Here is a 22,350-nt window from a genome sequence, read left to right as displayed (position 1 = left end):
GCTAACAATAAGGTGGATTCAAATTCAATTTCATCACTACTTGTTATACATCTTGGAGAAGTTATTTTTCTTCTCTGAACCTTATTTCCTGTTTGCATAAAAATACTAATACAAAAACTTAAATTGAGAACGCTTATGAAAATGAAATAAATTTCTATACAATTTTGTGCATAATATCTCTCACATAATGTGTATTTATTAGTTTCTTTATTTCTTCAGGTTCTTAATCAGCATCATTGGGATTTCAATGAGAGCAGCTTATTATTAAATCCACAGAGATATATTAATGAGATAATATGTATTAAGAGTTTGCCAAATCCAAATGCTGTTTTTTCCATTACAATACTAACAATCACCACACTTAGGACTACAACTACCCTTGCAATAGAAGTAAGGTACAGTTGAAAAAATGCTTAACCAGAATTAAGAAAATCTAAGTTTTAGCTAAGAGTACTTCATTTTTAACTTATTCTCTAATATTGGGGTACAGCATTATATAGAGAATTCTTTTCATTTTTGGTAATCAGTTTCTTTATTATTATATTCTACATCTGTAGCTATGTTTATATCATTACATGCATTAAATCTTTATTAATTCTAACATACTATAATTATGAGTAAGTCATTGGATGTTCAGTAATAATAGTGCCATCTGAAAGCCATCAATGGATGGGGGAAATTGCTGTGTTTAGGAAAGTCTCTCAATGGAGGGAGAGGGAAGAGGAGGCAGGAATATGTAGGAGGAGAGAGTATGCAGTCTCTGCTGAATCAGTACCAGCCGTCTTATTTGATGCTAATTAACTTTCAAACCAGAACCTACCAAGACTAAGCAAATGGCTGCTGAAAAGTTTTGCCAGGTCAGTTGAGTTTTTCTGAACCTCAGTTTAAGACTCTTCCTGATTTTTTTTTTATTTTGAAATTTAAAGATTTCAAATTTTATTGTAGACAAGAAAAAAATGTTATCAGTGACTATACATTTTGCTGGTATGATAATCTTTGGTAATTTGTTCAATGTTAACATTCTCTTTTTTCCCATGAATGGTTAAAATGTTTTTGGATATTGAATTATAGGCAATGCAATGTAAATATAACACAGCCAAAATACACTGCCTTTACAGTTACCAGTAATGAAAGTTAATGCCATCTTGTGAAATGATCTAGTAGAGTCTTTGTGAGCACTTTCACTAAAACCTCAGTTTTTAGTCACTTATAGCATCAGCAAACAGGACTTCAGAGGGAATAACACCATCTGTTGTTATTAAGAGTGACATAGCCCAAGGTTAAGGCAGACACGCAAAAATCCTTTGATCTTCAGTATTTCTTTGCTTCTCTCTATTTACTATGAACTTGTCTAGTTGAGTTGATGAAAAGTATGCAACAATCAATTTGGTTTAAATCCAAACCTCGGTGGAAAAGCTGTGAATCAACTGAAGGAACTACTGATTTGTCAACTCTTGTTCTGTTTTGCCTGTGGTGTGATAACATCATGTTTGTACACAAAAATTTATCATTGTAATTTCAAAACCTGTAAAAGTCTTTCCTTTCCTGAGAAAAACTCATAGAGTTAGACTCTATTTATTCATGTTTTGTAATAAGTAACTCCTAAGAAGACAGTCAGCAAGTCAGAATCAGAAACAAATTCAAAGAAGCTGAATCCTGAATGTAGAAACAAACATCGATCTTAACATATAAAAACGAGAGTGAGTGAATGATATATCAGCAATCATAGAGTTGGGTCAATACATTAAGTGGAAAAGAAACCATAGAATAAGAAGCTCAGATACCATGCTGGCTTGAACTATCATGTCACAATCTTGGAAGACTGTGTTACCAGAAAAAAATAGCTAATTCAACTTGTTAGAATACAAGCATAAACTATTACTATATGTTGTCATTATTCATGGCATTTCACGTAAGTATCTTAGAACAAGCTTAAAATTTATTAATTTTCACATTATTCTTCCAAATTTTGGAAAGTTAATATGATTACAACTACAATAAGCAATTATTTAAATGATTTTAAAAATATTCTTAATTAAAAATCTATACAAATAAGCTATTTCTGTGGCTCTGGAGGTAAAGTATATATTCTTCTCACCCATATACCCTCTTTCATTCTCTCTGCCTTTTAAATTTTTATTTCTTTTGTCCATAGTCTTGCCCTGAACAATCATTAGTCCCCCAAAGTATGTTGTCATCCTCTTAACGTGACTAATTCTCAGGCATGACAGCATCTGATGAAAACAAAAACAAGGTTAAAGGTTTTACCAATTCCTCTTCTAACACAGAAAAGGTGACTTTTTTTAAGAAAGTCTATTTTTTGTTTTGAGAATCCCAGCATACAATTCAGCAAATGACTGCTTCATAATAATAACTTATAATTTTCTGCTGCCTTAAAATTTACAAAGTGCTCTTACACACATAATATCATCTGATCTTTGCCTCAACCCACTGAAAAAGGTTGAAATAAAAGTGACTTGCTTAATTCATACAATTAGGTCGTCTGACAAGTTTTAAGTAAAAACTTACATTTAAAAATTCATATTTTAAAACTAGTATTTTTTTGACCAAAAGACTAAACTCATTATTTTGCAATCACTATCCTTTATGAAATGTGAAAATCCATAAAATATTATTTGTTTAGCACTAGCAAGTGATTCTATGGGTGGGAAGATGGGTGAAAACTCATCTTAAACCAATAACAGTTTTACCAAAATTAATTTGTAAGATAGCTATTTACTTCATAAAAGATTAGTAAGACTATCTTGCAATAATACATTTTCCCTCATGAAATATTTGACCTTAACAATGGTTTATAAGGTGAGTCTCACTGGAAAATTCTGCATATATGAAGCATTGGTTTTTCAAAATATATTTGATTTGTCATACTGTTATATGTTTCTGGAGGAACAACATCACAGAGGTAAAGAAAAATTCACATCACATCATAGCAAGAATACCTATTAGAAATGTAATTAATCACTTCCAGCTGGCAAGATGGCAGGATAGGAACAGCTCTGGTCTGCCGCTCCCAGCAAGATCAACACAGAAGGTGGGTGATTTCTGCATTTCCAACTGAGGTACCCAGCTCATCTCACTGGGACTGGTTAGAGAGTGGGTGTAGCCCACGGAGGGTGAGCCAAAGTGGGGTGGGGCATCACCTCACCCAGGAAGCGCAAAGGGTTTGGGGAATTCCCTCTCCTAGCCAAGGGAAGCCTTGAGGGACTGTGCTGTGAATTCCCATGGTCTTCACAACCCTCAGACCAGGAGATTTCCTTGGATGCCTACACCACCAGGGCACTGGATTTCAAGCACAAAACTGGACAGCCCTTTGGGCAGACACTGAGCTAGCTGCAAGAGTTTTTTTTTTATACCCCAGTGGTGCCTGGAACACCAGTGAGACAGAACCATTCACTACCATGGAAAGAGGGCTGAAGTGAGAGCCAAGTGGGCTACCTCAGCGGATCCCACCCCACAGAGCCCAGCAAGATAAGATCCACTGGTTTGAAATTCCCGCTGCCAGCACATCAGTCTGAAGTCGACCAGGGACACTAGAGCTTGGTGGGGGGAGGGGCATCCACCATTACTGAGGCTTGAGTAGGCGGTTTCCCCTCACAGTATAAACAAAGCCACCAGGAATTTCAAACGAGGCAGAGCCCAGCACAGCTCTGCAAAGTTGGGGTAGCCTGACTACCTCTCTAGAATCCTCCTCTCTCGGCAGGGCGTCTCAAAAAAAGGCAGCAGCCCCAGTCAGGGTCTTATAGATAAAACTCGCATCTCCCTGGGGGACAGGGCAGCTGTCAGGGCAGCTTCAGCAGACTTAAACATTACTGCCTGCCAGCTCTGAAGACAGCAGCAGATCTCCAAGCACAGCACTCGAGCTCTGCTAAGGGACAGACTGCCTCCTCAAGTAGGTCGCTGACCCCCATGCCTCCTGACTGGGAGACAACACCTAGCAGGGGTCAAACAGACACCTCATACAGGAGAGCGCTTCAGCTGAAATCTAGCGGTGCCCCTCTGTGAAAAAGCTTCCAGAGGAAGAAGCAGGCAGCAATCTTTGCTGTTCTGCAGCTTCTGCTGGTGATACCCAGGCAAACAGGGTCTAGAGTGGACTTCCAGCAAATTCCAGCAGACCTGCAGCAGAAGGGCCTGACTGTTCATAGGAAAACTAACAAACAGGAAGGAATAGCATCAACAACAAAAATGACATCCACACAGAAACCTCATCATAAGTTCACCAAAATCAAAGACCATGGGGTAGATAAATCCATGAAGATAAGGAAAAACCAGTGCAAAAGGGCTGAAAATTCCAAAAACCAGAATGCTTCTCCTCCTCCAAAGGATCACAACTGCTCGCCAGCAAGGGAACAAAACTGGACAGAGAATGAGTTTGACGAACTGACAGAAGTAAGCTTCAGAAGGTGGTTAATAACAAACTCCTCCAAGCTAAAGGAGCATGTTCTAACCCAATGCAAGGAAGCTAAGAACCTTGAAGGTTAGACAAATTGCTAACTAGAATAACCAATTTAGAGAAGAACATAAATGACCTAATGTAGCTCAACACAGCATGAGAACTTTGTGAAGCATACACAAGTATCAATAGCTGAATCAATCAAGTAGAAGAAAGGATATCAGAAATTGAAGATCAACTTAATGAAATAAAACATAAAGACAAGATTAGAGAAAAAAGAATGAAAAGGAATGAACAAAGCCTCCAAGAAATATAGGACTATGTGAAAAGACCAAACCTACGTTTGATTGGTGTACCTGAAAGTGATGAGGAGAATGGAACCAAGATGGAAAACACACTTCAGGATATTATCCAGGAGAACATCTTCAACCTAGCAAGACAGGCCAACATTCAAATTCAGGAAAGAGAGTACCACAAAGATATGCCTCGAGAAGAGCAACCCCAAGACACATAATTGTCAGATTTACCAGGGTTGAAATGAAGGAAAAAATGTTAAGGGCAGCCAGAGAGAAAGGTCGGGTTACCCACAAACAGAAGCCTGTCAGACTAATAGCGGCCTTCTCTGCAGAAACCCTACAAGGCAGAAGAACATGGGGGGTCAATATTCAACATCCTTAAAAAAAAGAATTTTTAACCCAGAATTTCATATCCAGTATAAGCTTTGTAAGTGAAGGATAAATAAAATCCTTTACAGACAAGCAAATGCTGACAGATTTTTGTCATCACCAGGCCTGCATTACAAGAGCTCCTGAAGGAAGCACTAAACATGGAAAAGAACAACCAGTACCAGCCATTGTAAAAACATACCAGATTGAAAAGAACTTTGACACTATGAAGAAATTGCATCAACTAACGGGCAAAATAACCAGCGAGCATCATAATGACAGGATCAAATTCACACATAACAATATTAACCTTAAATGTAAATGGGCTAAATGCCCATTTAAAAGACACAGACTGGCAAATTGGATAAAGAGTCAAGACCCATCAGTGTGCTCTGTTCAGGAGACCCATCTCACGTGCAAAGACACACATAGATTCAAAATAAAGGGATGAAGGAATATTTATCAAGCAAATGGAAAGCACAAACAACAAAAAAAGCAGGAGTTGCAATCCTAGTCTCTGATAAAACAGACTTTAAGCCAACAAAGATCAAAAAAGACAAAGAAGGTCATTACATAATGGTAAAGGGATCAACGCAACAAGAAGAGCTAACTATCCTAAATAGATATGCACCCAATACAGGAGCACCCAGATTCATAAAGCAAGTTCTTACAGACCTACAATGAGACTTAGACTCCCATACAATAATAGTGGGAGACTTTAACACACCACTGTCAGTATTAGACAGATCAACAAGACAGAAAATTAACAAGGATATTCAGAACTTGAACTCAGCTCTGGACCAAGCAGATCGAATAGGCATCTACAGAACTCTCCACCCCAAATCAACAGAATGTACATTCATCACAGCACCATATCACATTTATTCTAAAAGTGACCACATAATTGGAGGTAAAACATTCCTCAGCAAATGGGAAAGAATGGAAATCATAACAAACAGTCTCTCAGACAACAGTGCAATCAAACTAGAAGTCAGGATTAAGAAACTCACTCAAAACCCCACAACTACATGGAAACTGAACAAAGTGCTCCTGAATGACTACTGGGTAAATAACAAAATTGAGGCAGAAATAAAGAAGTTCTTTGAAACCAATGAAAACAAAGACACAACATACCAGAATCTCTGGGACACAGCTAAAGCACTGTTTAGAGGAAAATTTATAGCACTAAATGCCCACAGGAGAAAACAGGAAAGATCTGAAATAGACACCCTAACATCACAATTAAAAGAACTAGAGAAGCAAGAGCAAACAAATTCAAAAGCTAGCAGAAGACAAGAAATAACTAAGATCAGAGCAGAACTGAAGGAGATAGACACATGAAAAACCCTTCAAAAAATCAATGAATCCAGGAGCTGGTTTTTTGAAAAGATTAACAAAATAGATAGATGGCTAGCCAGACTAATAAAGAAGAAGAGAGAGAAGAATCTAATAGACACAATAAAAAATGATAAAGGCGACGTCACCACTGATCCCAAAGAAATACAAACTACCATCAGAGAATAGTATAAACACTTCTGCACAAATAAACTAGAAAATCTAGAAGAAATGGATAAATTCCTGGACACATACGCCCTCCTAAGATTAAACCAGGAAGAAATCGAATCCCTGGATAGACCAATAAAAAGTTCTGAAATTGAGGAAGTAATTAATAGTCTACCAAACAAAAAAAAGCACAAGACCAGAGGGATTCACATCCGAATTCTACCAGAGGTACAAAGAGGAGCTGGTACCATTCCTTCTGAAACTATTCCAAACAATAGACAAAGAGGGACTCCTCTTTAACTCATTTTATGAGACCAGCATCATCACAATACTAAAACCTGGCAGAGACATAAGAAAAAAGAAAATTTCAGACCAATATCCCTAATGAACATCAACGCAAAAATCTTCAATAAAATACTGGCAAACCGAATCCAGCAGCACATCAAAAAGCTTATCCACCACGATCAAGTCAGCTTCATTTCTGGGATGTAAGGCTGGTTCAAAATGCGCAAATCAATAAATGTAATCCATCACATAAACAGACCAATGACAAAAACCATATGATTATCTCAATAGATGCAGAAAAGGCCTTCAATAAAATGCTACACCGCTTCATGCTAAAAACTCTCAATAAACTAGGTGTTGATGGAATGTACTCAAAATAATAACACATATTTATGACAAACCCACAGCCAATATCATACTGAATGGGCAAAATCTGGAAGCATTCCCTTTGAAAACCGGCACAAGACAAGGATGCCCTCTCTCACCATTCGTATTCAACATAGTATTGGAAGTTCTGTCCAGGGCAATCAGGCAAGAGAAAGAAATAAAGGTATTCAAATAGGAAGATAGGAAGTCAAATTGTCTCTGTTTGCATATGACATGATTGTATATTTACAAAACCTCATTATCTAGACCAAAATCTCCTTAAGATGATAAGCAACTTCAGCAAAGCCTCAGGATACAAAATTGATGTGCAAAAATCACAAGCATTCCTATACACCAATAATAGACAAACAGAGAGACAAATTACGAGTGAACTAATGTTCATAACTGCTAGTAAGAGAATAAAATACCTAGGAATACAGCTTACAAGGGATGTGATGGACCTCTTCAAGGAGAACTGCAAATCACTGCTCAGGGAAATATGAGAGGACACAAACAAATGGGAACATCATCCCATACTCATATATAGGAAGAATCAATATCGTGAAAATGGCCATACCGCCCAAAGTAATTTATAGTTTCAATGCTATCCCCATCAAGCTACCATTGACTTTCTTCACATAATTAGAAAAAAACTACTTTAAATTTCATATGGAGCCAAATATAAGCCTGTATATCCAAGACAATCCTAAGCAAAAAGAACAAAGATGAAGGCATCACACTACCTGACTTCAAACTATGCTACAAGGCTACAACAACCAATACAGCATGGTACTGTTACCAAAACAGATATATGAACCAATGAAACAGACGGTGGCCTCAGGAATAATGCCACTAATCTACAACCATCTGATCTTTGACAAACCTGACAAAAACAAGCAATGGGGAAAGGATTCCCTATTTAATAAATGATGTTGGGAAAACTGGCTAGCCATACGCAGAAAACTGAAACTGGACCCCTTTCTTACACCTTATAGAAAAATTTACTGAAGATGGATTAAAGACTTAAATGTAAGTCCTAAAACCATAAAAACCCTGGAAGAAAACATAGGCAATACCATTCAGGACATAGGCATGGGCAAAGCCTTCATGACTAAAACACCAAAACAATGGCAACAGAAGCCAAAATTAACAAGCAGGATCTAGTTAAACTAAAGAGCTTCTGCACAGCAAAAGAAACTATCATCAGACTGAACAGCCAACCTACAGAATTGGAGAAAATTTTTGCAATCTATCCATCTGACAATGGGCTAATATCCAGAATCTACAAGGAACTTAAACAAATTTACAAGGATAAAAACAACCTCATCAAAAAGTGGGTGAAGGATATGAACAGACACTTCTTAAAAGAAGACATTTATGTGGCCAAAAACATGAAAAAAAGCTCATCATCACTGGTCATTAGAGAAATGCAAATCAAAACCACAGTGAGATACTATCTCACAACAATTAGAATGGCGATCATTAAAAAGTCAGGAAACAACAGATGCTGGAGAGGATGTGGAGAAAAAGGAACACTTTTACACTGTTGGTGGGAGTGTAAATTAGTTCAACCATTGTGGAAGAGAGTATGGCAATTCCTCAAGGATCTAGAACCTGAAATACCAATTGACCCAGCAATCCCATTACTGGGTATATACCTAAAGGATTATAAATCATTCTACTATAAAGACACATGCACACGTATGTTTATTGTGGCACTATTCACAATAGCAAAGACTTGGAACCAACCCAAATGCCCATCAGTGATAGACTGGATAAAGAAAATACAGCACATATACAGCATGTAATACTACACAGCCATAAAAAAGGGTAAGTTTATGTCTTTTGCCGGGACATGAATGAAGCTGGAAACCATCATTCTCAGCAAACTAACACAGGAACTAAAAACCAAACACAGCATGTTCTCACTCATAAGTGGGAGTTATACAATGAGAACACATGGACACAGGGAGGGGAACATCACACACTGGGGTGTGTCAGGGGTTGGAGGCTAGGGGAGGGATAGCATTAGGAAAAATACCTAATGTAGATGATGGGTTGATGGGTACGGCAAACCACCATGGCACGTGTATACCTATGTAACAAACCTGCACGTTCTGCACATGTACCCCAGATCTTAAAGTATAATAAAATAAAAGAAATGTAATTAATCACTTATTCTTAACCTTGGTCAATGATTTTGAGCTAGTTTTTCTCCTTTTAGCTTTATCTCCTATCAAGCTAACCTTTTATTTCCTTTTTATATTGTAATTTTTGGAAGAAAGGCACTATGAACACTCTGAGTTTAAAGAATGGAGAGTTATGTTCCCCGTGGGAAATAAATTTATCAACTACAGCACAGTGCTTGTGTACAATTCTTTTTGTCTTTAGACTTATAGATTTCACTCATTTCCAAAGCTCCTTAGGTCAGCATCTTATTCCTCCACCTTTTTCAGTGAAGTTGCCCCATACATGCATTATATACTCAGATTCTTTTGTTAGATTCTTTGTTCAAGCAATAAAATTCCCCAACCTTCTATATATATATATACACACACACACACACACACATACACACATATATATACACACACACACGTATATATACACACGTATACATATATATATATACACGTATACGTATACGTGTATATATATACATGTGTGTTTATATGTGTGTATATATGTGTATATATGTACATGTGTATATATGTATATATATGTATATGTGTATATATATACATATGTGTGTGTATATATAATCTAATATTTTATATATGAATTTTATATATGGATATTTTATATATGAATTTGTTGTTAAGATGCTAATTCTTCCTTTTCAAATTTTATACATCTTTGTGGTTTTATCTTATATATCTGCTGTCTGATGTTTGTTACTAGTGTTCATTGTGTCTATTTCTTGTTCCTGACTTTTGAAAGACTTCATCAAGTGTTTCTTCATTAAGCAGGTTCTCAGTTTTGTGTTTGAAATACATATATTTTGTCATATTAACAAATATCCATTCATTTTTAATTAAGGAATGTATCATCGCATTTTATCCCTTGCCATTTCACTGCTTTATTAATAGATTTCCAAACATTAGTGTACACTAGTATTCCTGGAATAATTTCCACTTACTCACATGTTTTTATTTTTATGTTTCACAGGATTTTGCATTTGTGTTTCTTTTATTATTTTTATTAATAGTGATAAGTTAAATTTCCTTTTTTATATTAAATGTTGGGCTCAATATTATAGTTGCTTCATACATGAGTTTGGTCATTTTCCTTCCTTATTTTTCCCCCATGTTCTGAAATAGTTTAAATAGCAATGGAAATATTCACTTTTTAAATGTTTGGTAAAATTTCCTTGTAAAATAGTTGGCTGTGGTGTTATCTCTTTTGAGAGTAGTTCTTACATAGCACCCTGTATTTCCCTTGTGGAACGTGATCTTTGTAGACTTTTATCTCTTCAGCAGTCAATTTTGGTAAAATCTATTTTCCTAAAAACTTACCTATTCTTACCTATTTCTTTAAGTTTATTTGCTAGCGTTATGCAATTTAAAATTTTCACTGTTTCATTTAACTTGAATATTTTTCTCAATTTTTTTACATTTTGATTTTACATTGTTCTTAAATAAGTTAAATAGGTTCAATTTTTTACTTTGTTATTTTTATTCAAAAAAGCATTTGTGTCTGTTTATAATTCTATTCTTTTTTCTTACTAATTTCTCTTTTATATTTATTGTTTCTTCATATTCCCTGTAAGTCTTTAGTTATTTTTATTCTAACTTTTTTGTTTTGAAAGTTTTCACTATTTCCTTTATGTTTTAAATTAATATAATAATTGAAGACTAAAAATTTTCCTTGTGGCATATATTTTACTAGATCTAATTGGTTCTAAGTAATAGTATTTTTATCTATTATTTTGTTTTTCTTAAGTTCTACTATTTATGTTTGTATTTTCTCAATTAAGAGTAGTTTATAAAGATTATTAGAATGTTATCTATAAAAGGATCATTTTGTTTCTGATTTTGTTCTTCATTTGCAAATTTAATTTGGTATTGTGATCACAGATGTTCTGCTGTTTACTCTTTGGCATTTAAAAACTTAGAATTTGTTGCCAAGTAGTGTATGGTTAATGTTTACGAATGTCCCATGGACACCTGAAATAAGGCTATATTTTCCATTTTTATCATTTTCAGAATTAGTTATGTATCAGTCAGTTCTAATTTTGCTTATATTTTACATTCTTAGTTATATAATGTTTCATGGACTGAGAGAGAATTAAAGTCTTCTATTAATAGTGAGTTTATCTGTATTTTTAAGGTCTATTCTTTAATATTTGCTTTATGAATGTTTATGTTATGTTATCTGGAACACTGTCATAAAAACTCTGGGATAAAAATGTGAATTGCATTTCTTTTGTTTGCATTGGCCTAATATAACTTTGTTTCTCCTTTTATTTTTAAACTTTCTAAGTCATTGTCTTATCTGTGTGTCTTTATTCTAGATTTATAGCCTAGATTTGGGTTTATTTTGTATGCTATTTTATAAATCTTGCCTTTAAACATGTGCCTTTACTCAGTTTATATTTATGGTATAACTGATATATTTCATATTAGTTCCGTCAGACTATTTTAGGTTATAATTTCTATTTTATGGTTTTAACTTACAAGTCTTGGCATGTATTTAAATTGCATTGCTGTGTGTGTTGGGGTGTGTGTGTGTGTGTTTGTGGGTGTGGACCCTCTAATATATAGGAATAGTTGTATTTATTGTGTACTTTTAACATTATCTTTTATACAATAAATCACAAAGAGGTTACCTAATACAAATGTAGTTCTCTATTTCTTTAACCTATTATTTACTTAATATAAGCACTAATAAATTAACCTTCTTCTTTCTTAATGTTTTTGCTACTCCTGTAACCCATTTCTCAACAATTCATTCTCCTGAGTACATTAAAATATGTTTATGAATCTATCACTTGCCTTCTCAGCTGTTAGAAAAGAGACAACACTAACATACTCTTATCTCCTAATTTCTTTACACCTTTTTTCTCCTAAGTTTTTTGTGTCATTTTTACATGTCAAAAAATCTACATTTATATTTTGTTTTGCAATCCGATGCTACTTTTTTTCTTTTAACTATCAGTTTTACACTTAAATATCTTTCAAGCATCTAATGGCTGTCTGTCCTGGTTCATTTTCTGTTTCTTATAACAGAATGCCTGCAACTGGGAAATTTATAAAGAAACAGTTTATTTCTTACAGTCTTGGGGCTGAGAAATCCAAGGTTGAAAGGCCACATCTGGTGAGGCCTTCTTGCTGGTGAGAACTCTCTGCAGTAGTCCCAAAGCAGCCCAGGGTATCAAGGGGTGAAGATACTGAGTGTGCTAACTCAGGTCTCTTTTCCTCTTCATATAAAGTCACCAATTCTATTCCTGTAATAATCCAATAATCCATTAATCCATGCATGGATGAACTCATTCGTAAGTGCAGAGTCCTCAGGACCCAATCACTTCTTAAAGGCTTGACCTCTCAATACAACCACACTGAGAATTAAATTTCAGCCTGAGTTTTGGAGAGGACAAATATTCAACTATAGCATTCCACCCCTGGCCTCTCAAAGCTCATGTTCTTCTCACATACAAATACATTCATTCCACCTCCATATCCCCAAAGTCTTAACTTGTTCCAGCACCAACTCAAAATCCAAAATTCCAAGTCTTATCCGTGAGCATGTGAAATAAAAACAAGTTATGTGCTTCCAACATTCAATATAGGCATAAGATAGACATTTCCATTCCAACAGGGAGAAATAGTTGAAAAGAAAGGAATAGCAGGCCCCGAATCAAGTCCAAAATCTAGCTGTGCAAACATTAAATCTTAAACCTGGAGAATAGTTTTTTCTGACTTCAAGTGCTGCCTGCTGGAGTGGGGCAGAGTTGGGCCCCCAAAGCGTCAGGGAGCCCAACCCTTTTTCTGGGTGCAGCCCACGTGGCTGCTTGTACAGGTTGGAGTTCAGTGCCTAAAGCTTTTCCAGGTGGGTGTTGCATGCTGCTAGTGATTTCTCAGTCTGGCGTCCTGGTGGTAGTCTTGCTCCCACAGCTCCACTAGGCATTGCCCTGGTGGAGACCCTCTGAGGCAACTTCAACCCCACAACCTAGCAAGGCTCTATGCAGTAGCTCTGCCCCTGTGATAAGTCTCTGCCTGGGGCCTCAGGCTTTGAAAACATCTTTTGAAATCTGGGTGGAGGCTTCCAAGTCTCTACAGCTCTTGCTTTTTGCAAGTCTTCAAAATTAACATGTTGATACTCCTAAGGTTTATGACTAGTACATTCTGGAACTGTGGCTGTGGAGCACTGGAGTAGGGTGTCGGGAACAGGGTCCTGAGAAGGCTGGGCAGCAAGTCTGTGAAGAGTTCTGGGCCTGTCCGCTGAAACCATTCTGCCCTTTTAAAACTCTGGGTCTGTGATTGAAGGGGCAGCCTCAAAGATCTCTGAAAGTCATTGGGGATCTTTCTTCCATTGTCTTGAGCAATCGCACCTAGCTCTCTTCTATCCATGCTAATCTCTTTAGCAAATGATCACTGGGCTCCAACCTTGGTTTCCTCTCCTGAACTTTTTCAAAGCTTTTTGTGGCCAGATACCTCAGTTCATCACTCTCAAGTTTGGCCTTCCACAAAGCCCTGGGGCATGGACACAGTGTGGCCAAGTTCTTTGTTAAATTATAACAAAGGCGGCCTTTCCTCCAGTTTCCAATATCTTCTTCCTCAGTTATATCTGAAATCTCATCTGAATGACCTTTACTGGCCATATTTCTATCAGCATTCTAGTCACAACTTAACCAATCTCGAAGGAGTTCTAAACTTTCCTTAGTCTTCTTGTCTTCTAAGCCCTCACCAGAATCTGGGCCTGATCCTTCAAATTCTTTTAGCCTCTGCCCATTACCCAGCTACGAAGCTGCTTGCACATTTTAAAGTGTTTGTTAACTGAAACAATCTCATTTCTGGTACTAACTTCCTGTCTTAGTCCATATTTCTGTTGCTTATAATAGAGTATCTGGAACTGACTAATTTATAAAAAAACAAAATTTATTTCTTACACTTATGAAGCCAGGAGGTACCAGGTTGAGAGTTCAAATCTGGTGAGGCTCTCACCAGATTTGAATATATAGTAATTCTCTATAGAGTCTCAAGGTGGCAGGGGGTATCACATGGTGAGGAAGCCAAGGGTGCTAGCTCAGATCTCTTTTCCTCTTCTTATAAGGCCACTAATCTAATTCCCATGATAATCCATTAACCAGTTAATGGGTTAATCTATTTATGAAGGCAGAGCCCCCATGACCCAATCACCTCTTAAAGTCTTCAACTCTCAATAGTATCTCATTGGAGATTAAATTTCAGCATGAATTTGGGAGGGGCAAATGTGCAAACAACAGCAGTCCTTCTGTACTTAATTTCATCAGACACCGCTTGATTGGCTGTAGTTTATCTTCAAGCACTGTTCTCAAGAAGAGAACCTGGGGTTAAAATTCCTTGATTTCTAATAGGTACATGACTTTCCATAGGCTTGATATTGTTGGAAAGCTTGACTTCGTTGAACATGTAGTACTATGTGCTTCATGTTCGATAAAATTTTCCCATGAATTTCTGATTGGTGTTGCTGTATTTTCCATGGCATTAAATTTTGCTGGGAGAAATTAATCAGCCAGATATTTTGTTCCCTCTACACATGATACACATGTAATGCCTCACATATTTGTATTCTATGCTTGTCCTGGGGCCATAAAATTCTCTTTCATATTATTCCAATTTTAATATGTATCTGAAGAGATCAGCATTCACGTCATATTTGAATAGACTTAATTGTTATTAGAATGATTAAATTGGTTAAATTTTTCCATAAATATTTTGAAAATTTCAATTCAGGTACATGAAATAAGACTTTTTAAATCAAAGACATAACAATTTTCTAACCAATGAATTGAGAAACTAGCTTAAAATGTAATATATAATTCATGTGTTAAGCGAAGTCCCCTGAAACACTTTTATTTGAAGCAGGCTAGTATAACTCGACATACCTATTTCCACAGTTATCATATTCACAGACATTGATTAAAATTTCAAAATTTTCCATTGGTGTCACCTATACACTCTTTTTTTCTATTTAATAATGAGATTTCTTAGACTATGATATTAGTATTTTCCAAAGTGCTTCCTTATAATCTACTGGAAGAATGTTGAGAAAGTATTCCTGCCGACCTCTCTAACAATTAATCAGTTTTATATCAAGCATAATGTAATTATAATTGGGAGAACAGTGATAAAATTTTTCTTTCTTCACTCTGCACTGTGATTCATAGCTATTTTGTTAGGGTTTCATCAATCTAATAAGCTGTAAGTTATACGATTTTGATAAACAACTTTCTTTAAGAAATTATTTACTGAGCACATACTATCTTCTAGGTGCCATTCTAAGTTTTGGGACATACAAATAAAATAAAATAAAATAAATAAAGCCAAAACCCCCTATACTGAAAACTGGTGCTGGGTCAAGTATGACACAGCCATGCCCCAGCTGTTAGGAAGAGCACACCCTAGTGGCTTATAGCTGCATTGATCCCTGAGATTGGCCTTGACCATTGCAACTGCTTGGTTCAAGGTTAGGTTGCCCCTTTCTCCAACCCCCTACTGCACCCTCACTAGAAGCAACCACTGTGAAAGGGCATCTCAGCTCCAGAGCTTCTTATAGGAGCAATAAAATTTCAGTTGCAATTTCATTCCAGGTCAGCTTCTCCATGTGCTCAATCCTGCTTTTCTAACTATCTTAGTAATATAGGGCTCAAAAACACTGCCAAATAAATCGCAAATTACCTTTCATCTCAGAGTCTCTTTCTAAGGAGTCCATTTTCAGATCCTCCCCATGACACTTATGTCCCACTTGAGAAACAAGACAAATGAAAAGGCAAATCACTGGGAGTAAAAGATGTTAATAATTATTATTAAGGATATACATAGTTTAAAAGTTAAACACATACATGTGTGCATTTGTACTTACGTGTATGTGTGTTCTCTGTGTATTTATGTTAATCTTTGAGACATATGTAAATAAAAATCCCAAAGCTTCTATTATCAGCTAAGTCTTAATAGCTTGTTCACTGCTCTGAGCTAAACAGATGTTATACATGCAAATAAAATTAGAAGATCCAAATGAGGAAAATGGGATATCATAGGTTTCTGGTTTGGAAGTGTCTAGTAATTGCAATAAACTTTAAATAATAAAATATCTTGCCAATATGGGAGGCCCCATAGCAGTACTCTAATGAAGTAGTGATAACATAATTTATGCTATTATGAAACTATGAGCTATGAAGATCTTCACCTAGGGGGATCAGTATTCCTTAGATTACCTTAAACTTTGATAGTAGCTGCTGGCAACATGTGCATCCTGGATATCCTCGGCCTCTAAGCTCTTTCCATCTGCCTAATTCACACACAACGAGATTCCCAAACAGGGATGAGACCATGAACTTAGCAGAGCTACCTTATATGACATCTAAAGAGGCAACCAATCTGAAATCAATCTATGATTAGACAGAGCCAGTATCTGGTTGATTTTAGTTTTGTTTCGAACCGTTGCTCCCATCAAACAAGTAGGGGATCAGTGAGTATGTAGAAAATAGTCATTATGGAGTTTTAAAAAACACATGGGTCTTTCAGAAATGCATCATCTTTTTTAAAATGACGTTTCAAGAGGGAGGTGCATTTTCAGTAATTCTACAGACAAGTAGTGTCTCAAAGGCTGATAAAACACCTTGATAATCTGTACTAGCTCCCCAGTCATTACCATTGTATGGAATTTTGGGATAAGTTCAATATTTATAAAGCCAAGTTTTCACTCTTTTTACATGTTTTCTCTTAAAGAAAAACAAAAAATCATTCCTCAGGGCTCCACTAATTTAAATCTGATACCTGTGGACATTGACTTGGCTAGAATTTACTATTTTTTTTAAATATGAGAAAAAACATTAGCAAGAAAATTAGTAATTTGAGGATATTCTCAGTTGGTATGTTTAAATGCTTGAGGAAAAAGGTCAATGTTAAGCTCGTAATTAAATATCATAATTAAAGATGTGATAATTACAAGTTACATTTTTTCATTAAAGTAACTCCCAAAGATCTTTACTTTTATAATGCCATTTTTGAGTTACTGCTACTCCTGTTATAATGTAATGAAAAGGCTTCTAATATGTGTTACTGTATTTGTATATGTTGCTAAATCACGCTGGTCTACTTACCCAATTAATAAAATGTGTTAGACATTCCTTCTATATGCCTTCCTCAATATGGGTGCAGTGATGTGTGAGCTGAGCTCTGAAATATCTATGCTAACAAAACACAGATAAATTTCACATAAGCTCATAAATTTCTATTCATCTTTTCAGATAATATTGAGAATCCACCTGATTATAGACTTACTTGTCCAAGTTGTATGAAGCCTATCATTTGATTGGTCCAGTATATTCATATGTTTTGCCTCTCCAGCCCAGAGATGTCATCATGGGGCCCTCCCTTAAGAAAATGTGATAACAAAGAATATACAACTGTTTATAATATTTTAAATTAAAACTCAGAAAATCCATGATATATTTCACACTTCATAAAAATCTCTCTTGATACTCAACTTGCCACCAAAAGAGCAGCTTCACAGAGTTCACATTTAATATCTCTCAACAGAGAGACCTAAATTTCTGTTGACTTTCTCCAAGATTTCACATTATGATAGCCCTGGTAGAAATAGAAAAGTTCATCTGGGGCCGTAGAAGCTTGAGAAATATTTATTTGAGAAATAGGATCGTGCCTCTCACGGTGAGACTCCTGTGGAGATTCATTAAGCGTGCAATTAACAAAAGTGCATTAACAAAAGGCAGCCTTTTCTATTTAAATAGAAAAACTCAATGAACTTCTGCCAGGGGATAGTTTTAAAAGGAAGACATAGATAAGCACATTCTTTAAATATTCAGAAAATTGCTTTTTGAATTATTTTTTAATGATGGAAGTTTTCTTTACACATCTGGAAACTAGCTATACTTGTAAAGAATTATACTATTTGGTACTTAAATTTTTAAAAGTGTAATAACTGTTTTTCACATTCCTCCATGTCATCACTGTGAACACTAACACTGATCCAGGCCATGGTGCAGATCTCTTCCAGAGACTGGATTTGCCCTTTACTGGGTGGCTTTATTTCTTCTATTTACTTTTGACGTATTTGTTTTCACCTTTGTATCTGTTAGATTCACAGTCATTATTCACTAACACCCGTGAACCTGCTTCTTCCTACCTTCTGCTATTATTAGGTACCTAAACTCTGCTATACCATGTAGTGATCTGCATTTATCTATCTAATTTATGTATTAATTATAGATGTGTGTACAGAAGTATATGTAGACACACACATATATTCATGTATACATGTATATATCTCTCTTCAGTCATTATTCACTAACACCCGTGAACCTGCTTCTTCCTACCTTCCACTATTATTAGGTGCCTAAACTCTGCTATACCATGTAGTGATCTGCATTTATCTATCTAATTTATGTATTAATTATAGATGTGTGTACAGAAGTATATGTAGACACACACATATATTCATGTATACATGTATATATCTCTCTTGTGTGACACCTAAATATTGATGTTTTATTTTTACATCTATTTACAATATTGTTATAGTTATAAAATATAAATATAAAATGTTTTTATATTTACAATTCATACAATAAGCTATTCATGAATTAAATTAAATGAGTCAAAAATTAATGCATTTCTAATATAAAAATGTATAAGCATTTCCAAAACGTGGTGAAAACACACATTTATTGTAGTATTAATGTTCAACAAGTGACACAATTTGGATGTTTGTCCCCTTCAAATGTCATGTTGAAATGTAATCCCCAGTGTTGGAGGTGGGGCCTGGTGGAAATTGTTTGGATCATGGGGGCAGATTCCTCATGAATGGCTTAGTGCCATCCCCTTGGTGATGAGTGGGTTCTTGCTTTGAGTTCATGTGAGATCTGGTTGGTTAAAAGTATGTCGCACCTCCCCCTTCTCCTGTTTGCTCCCTCTTTCTGGACCATGTGGTATGCCTGCTCCCTTTTCACTTTCTGCCACGATTGCAAGCTCCCTGAGGCCATCCCTAAGGGCAGATATTAGTGCCATGCTTCCTGTACAGTCTGCAGAACCGTGAGATAATTAAACTTGTTTTCTTCATAAATTACTCAGTCTCAAGTATTCCTTTTCAGAGACGCAAGAACGGATTAAAGTAACAAGCATAGTCATTTTGATAGAAAGTATTAGCCTTACTGACTCTCCTACTTTCTTCTACTTGTGTTTCCACCAGTGGTGCCTACTCATCATTGCCACCTCTGTGGCCTGGTCTAACTATATTCCTGAATTCTTCATTACCTCTGTTTGGATCACTTAGAACCACTGCTTCTGGGCAGCTCCTCTGCCCAGATCTTTTAATGTTCCCTCACCTACCAACATGGGAGAGATTACCCTGATTTAATCTGTTTTCTATAGAGGCATCCACCTGCTTCACAGGGCCCTCCCACAAGATCCAAGCAAAACTTTTCTTTTTCCTTGGTAGCATGGAAGATGGGACAGACGATCATGAGGAAGTCGCTGCTAGAGCTGAGTGAAAGCATAAAGAGGGCTTCTGTTTTCAAGGACAGTGAAGGAGGAACATGGGGCAAAAAACAAACAAACAAACCAAAAAACACCATCCTGCTGAGAATGACTGAAGCTATGAATCAATCCCTGAAATAAAGTGCTTAAGGAAAATATTGGCGTTCTAGAATATCAGAATGCCTAATCTTGGTGTTGCAATTTTATGGAGAGCACATAAACCAAAAGTGTCAAACTTGTGCCTAAGTTAAGAATCAAAGGATGTGGGTTAGATTCGGAGATAGTTTCCTGTGAGCAAATTAACAAACTTTGCTTGTTAAGATCTCTGTTACTCATTCTCTGGTTCTCAATAGTACTTCAATTTCCAAATGTGTCACACAATTGATGGATGGATAAGTGAAATATGGCCATCATATAACATGAGCTGAAAATATTTATGTAAGAATAAGGTTGTGTTTCCTATTTTCCTGAGTAGGTTTAACTTTAAGTTATATGTAGCCCCATCAACTATGTTGCAGAGTTTCTACTTTTAATTTATAAATAGTCATGAGTTATTACCTATTGTTCTATTATCACACCAAAAAAGTAAGATGGATATGGCTTCAATTTGAGCACAGGACATGAGCCTACTGGCAATGTGATTTTCTTTACCCACTGTTCACTTTCACCTCTTTGTTCATCTGAGCATCCTCAGTTTCCCTCAACTGATTATACAGCCAATGATAAAATGGCTGAATATCTTATTTAAAATTTTGGTAAAGCCATTTAATCTCCCTAGGGGTAAATCTCTGTAGCCAAACTGTTACAATGTTTTTGAAAACATTGGCTGGCTCAATTTCAATCCTCTGGATATCCACAAATTCCCTATGAAACATAACTAGATAATTTTCCATTTTCCAATTGGTCACTTGGAATTGGACTTACCTGATACCATTGCTCTTCAAGCTTATAGAGAACAGCCCTGGTGAGTCTTCATCACATGATCTCTTTGTTTGAGGAAGAATAGTCCTGTTCATTTTCTTTTATTTTAAAATATAATATATAGAAAGAAAAATGCATAAATCATAATAGTTCATCTTGATAATTATTGAAAAGTAAACACATCTGTGTAACTACCATCCAGAGTGAGTAATAGCAAGTTACCAGCTTTCCAAAAGACTGCCTCAGGCCCATCCCAGATGTTATCCCCCCTAAAATAAACATTATTCTGACTTCTATAACCATTGATTAGCTTTTTTCATTTTTGCTTTTATATGACAGAAATTGCAAAGCATATGCACCCTCATATCTAGCTTTTGTACTCAAATTTGTGTCTCTGAGATTTTTTCATATCATTGCATGAACTTAAATTTTAATTTTATAGTATTATCAATATATGGGATGAATATACCACAAATTATATTTTCCATTTATGCTTGGTGGACATTTATATTATTTCCACTCTGGGCTATCATGAATAATGCTGCTCTGTATATTCTCATGTATAGCCATTGTTAAATATAATTCTGCAATTATGTTGAACATACACATAGGAGTATACTTACTGGGTCATAAGATATACATATATTAAACTTTAGAAGATGTTACAAAACAATTTATCAAAATGGTTGTACCCAGTGGAATTCCCACTAACAGTGTATGAGAGTTCCAATTGTACCATGTCCTCACCAACATTTGTTACTTGCAAGTACTTTGTTTTGGTTTATTTTGCTATTTTGGTATGTAAGTGGGTAGATAAAGTTAATTTCCATGGTTGAGTTTGAAATGTTAGAGAAACTTTGCACTTCTGGAATAAACAAACATAACCCTGAAGAATTATATTTGTAGAAACGACTGAGTTTAATTTTCTCATTTTTTTAAGGAACTTGGCAACTGTGCTTGTGAGAAAGATTGGCCTGTGACATTCCTTTCTTTTTACTAGCTATTTTGATATCAACATTTTCCTGACCTTAGAAAATAATTTGTGAATTGTTTTCACACTATTCCTGAAATATTTTGTGTAATATTTATGTTGTTTCTTTCTGAAATGTTTGAAAAAATTCACTGATGAACTCCTGGGCCTGGATTTTATTGTGGAAATGTTGAGATTCAAGGAAAAACACAAACCCGAAATGTTCCTTTGTTCTTTTTTTTTCTCACTCTCATGTATCTGGCTCCACTTAACACAGCATCTTTGGCCACCAAAATCTGTGGGGATTTCTACCCACCAGCAACCAATTAATTCTGCAGCAGACACCAGCTGAGTGGCCTCTAATTCAATTTAATTCTTGCTCTATCTACCTGAAGGTAACATCAGAGCTCACAGGTTGATGATGCAGTACCAGAAGACTGCCCCCTACTTCAGGTGCCATTTGTAAGTACAGATTGTGATCTGTGCTTCTGACTGACCAGCTATAAGTTGGGGTTTTCACAACCTCCTCTT

The 22,350-nt window shown here is 35.8% G+C and overlaps 2 long non-coding RNA genes across 6 annotated transcripts in view; one reads left to right on the top strand and one right to left on the bottom strand.

Moving 5' to 3' along the window:
- Positions 1-22,350, top strand: part of LOC129049803 (uncharacterized) — a 56,484-nt gene that overhangs the window by 11,277 nt on the left and 22,857 nt on the right. The window lies entirely within an intron of this gene.
- The window catches only part of LOC103892400 (uncharacterized), a 97,012-nt gene that overhangs the window by 58,845 nt on the left and 15,817 nt on the right, over positions 1-22,350 (bottom strand). For 2 of the 5 annotated variants that reach the window (XR_008513145.2, XR_010137006.1), the window contains exons 3-8: positions 20,853-20,947; positions 17,715-18,113; positions 17,534-17,623; positions 16,646-16,715; positions 16,110-16,175; positions 12,505-12,676 (exon numbers count right to left, since the gene is read on the bottom strand). This is a non-coding gene — a long non-coding RNA (uncharacterized LOC103892400). Of the gene's footprint in view, positions 1-12,471; positions 12,677-16,109; positions 16,176-16,645; positions 16,716-17,533; positions 17,624-17,714; positions 18,114-20,852; positions 20,948-22,350 lie in introns of those variants that run through there. The other 3 variants (XR_008513147.2, XR_008513146.2, XR_008513144.2) reach the window with 3 other exon arrangements.

The sequence above is a fragment of the Pongo abelii genome, chromosome 15, assembly GCF_028885655.2.
Source record: "Pongo abelii isolate AG06213 chromosome 15, NHGRI_mPonAbe1-v2.0_pri, whole genome shotgun sequence".
Classification (NCBI taxonomy): domain Eukaryota; kingdom Metazoa; phylum Chordata; class Mammalia; order Primates; family Hominidae; genus Pongo; species Pongo abelii.
Note: the sequence above shows the minus strand (reverse complement) of the source record. Positions and strands in the feature narration are given on the sequence as shown.